Source organism: Electrona antarctica, assembly GCF_951216825.1.
Source record: "Electrona antarctica genome assembly, chromosome: 15".
NCBI lineage: Eukaryota > Metazoa > Chordata > Actinopteri > Myctophiformes > Myctophidae > Electrona > Electrona antarctica.
The window spans coordinates 44,762,360-44,765,196 of NC_136796.1; positions in this window are offsets into that span (position 1 = coordinate 44,762,360).

Consider the following 2,837-nt stretch of genomic DNA (forward strand, 5'->3'; position numbering starts at 1 on the left):
CAGTATGAAAATGGACTCTAAACTCTTGAATATTGACTTACAGACAAACATACGACGGCTAAACCAATTGTTTCATATATTTAGTGTCACTAAAGGAGGGGAGATTCAACCCGACTCACTGCACATGTTGGAAATATAAAGCACACGTTGGAAATATAAAAGAGATGCCTAGTATTATCCAATCGATCAAGGACAGATGACACTTGTAAAGGAATACACCAGCATTTTTAGACGATGATCATTTCACTGTCTTCAGCACTAGATTAATCAGAGAGCTTAGCTTAAATGTATGCTGCTGTATCCCTTTTAAGGCCAATTAATCTGTTGATTGAGGACTATGTATAAATCAAATTAAGTTTCACCACTTCTTCAACGCTGTCCTGTAAATCTGAGTTATGTATCCAGGTGTTCTACATATCCAGCTAACGATGGATGCCGTTATCTATCCATTGGTCTCACAGTGCCTTTTATTTTTTTCAGGGGAGCTTTAGTTAGTTTTTTTTTTCCCTGACTGTCTTCAAATGATGCATATATAAAACTTTAAAATAGGAGAATAAAGAATGCCTGATGCTAAATGCTGACCCGTCACCCGTCCCTCAGTGAAGGCAACGGACACTAAAAATGTTTTGGCCTACCAAAGATTTGCACTCTTGGAAGACATTACTTTGATAAAAACGACTAATGCAATGGAAAAATACTTCAGGCACATTATTTGGATAAAGGGTTCTAGGAAGTTCTGGGTTTAAAAAGTTTTAGAACAAACAGAAAATGCCTTCTCTACTATAGCTAAAAAGCCTGGTAGGTGAAAGGACATTGTTTTGCCATTAAACTCCAAAGTTCCATGTGTACCTTATCTGCAGCAAACGGGGCCAACACAGTTTCACATGCACTGTACATTTTTGGCAAACTTGTGCTTGTTGCGGTTTCTTCTTTTTTTTTTTTTAAAGAAGCATCCAACACTTGTCAGTGAAACCCTGAAAATCTGGATTTCACTTCGATTTTCAGCCCATTTTGACCCGAGATCAGATTCAAAAAATGTCTGTTTGTCTGTTCTATGTCAGTCGTTCTTCGATTTAAAAAAAATAGCAGACCTACAAGCTCGTAGCGTGCCACTCGTGGTGCGCGATGAGCTTGTAGATCTGCTATTTTTCAATAGCTAAAGCATAACATAATGCTAACACCAAAAGGGGTTCCCGCCCAAAATGGGTTATAAAGAGGACCTCCGTTGGCAAAATTCACTGCCATGTTGTGCTTATTCGCTCTGTGGCGATCGAGGCCCGTTTTAATTTCTGTGAAAATATCTGCAAGTTTTATATTGTAATTTGAAGACTAGTGCCAGGTATACTTTATATAACTATTGAAATGTGTTTTCCTAATTTGTTGCTTTATAATATGCATGTAAATGCATATCTTTAAAAAAAAGAATATATACATTTCTGAATCAACCCGCTTGATTGCTTTTTATTTATTTATTGTAACGGTGTTGTCTTCCATTCTCTTTGGACTCCCATACTGCCCCCCCCCCCCCCCCCCCCCACACACACCTTTCATGAACCTCTATTTACTCATGGCTGATTGACGTAATGAGTAGCCTCGATACCCAGGCTTTCATTTCGTCTGAGTCATAACTGGCCTGAATTAAACCAATTATTCAGACCTGTTAACCAATTTAGACCTGTGGACGATTCTACAAATGTCTTCTAAATCCTGACAGTTTTCTGAAATACCTATGTTTCTGTATCAGTGGTGCTCAATATTTCATGTCAAGGACCCCAAAAAGTATGTGTAATTGGCCGCCGACCCCCATCTGAAAATATGTTGTTCCAGCGACCCCACAGAAGCAAAGATTTGACTTCAAAACGTTCGCTCTGAAAGAATATATTCAAAGATTTGCGCCACATTTTCACGACTTTTCAAAAATAGGAGATCTACAAGCTCATAGCGCGCCACTCTGTGGCATAACGTAACATAATGCTTCAAACACCAAACAGGGTTCCCGCCAGAATGGGTTAAGTTACGACACAGTTTGATCATCCTCGCACTGATGCAATCATGTGGTTCATGTATCGCACCTGCTTCATCAACGCCATTCCAAGGATGGCAAGCGTTGGTATTCTTCTTCCTTTTTTATCTGAGCACACCTAAACAAATTCCAAATCGACTGCAAGTTGATTTGGAATTTGAAAGAATGATTTGGAGGAAAAACATATATATTCAAAGAATATACATTGGATATACATCGGAGTGTCCTAACTCTCAATATATCTCCTGTGACTAGACACTGGTTGTGCCCTCCTATCCCCACACACAGAGAACCTCTGTCACTCATGACAAGTCTCGTTTTCTACGTCGAAATTTTAAAAATGTCTTCTAAATCCTAACAGTTTTCTGAAAACCCTATGTTTCTGTATCAGTGGTGCTCAATATTTCATGTCAAGGACCCCAAAAAGTACATGTAATTCGCCGCCGACCCCCATCTGACAATATGTTGTTCTAGGAACCCCCCCAGAAGCAAAGATTTGAGTTAAAAACGTTCGCTCTTAAAGAATGGTGCCACATTTTCACGATTTTTCAAAAATAGCAAGCTCGTAGTGCGGCACCGCCGCACTACGAGCTTGTAGATCTGCTATTTTTCAATGGCCAAAGTGTAACATGTTAAAACACCATAAGGGGTTCCCGCCCAGAATGGGTCAACTCCTATGTGGCACAGCAAGCACTATGCTGGTATTTGGAAATGAAGAACTTTGCTGTTTTGTCCCCATTGTCCCCATGGTCGAGCATGTCCCACCACTTACATGCTGCACTTACATTGTGAATACAGAAAAACAAGTCTCCGA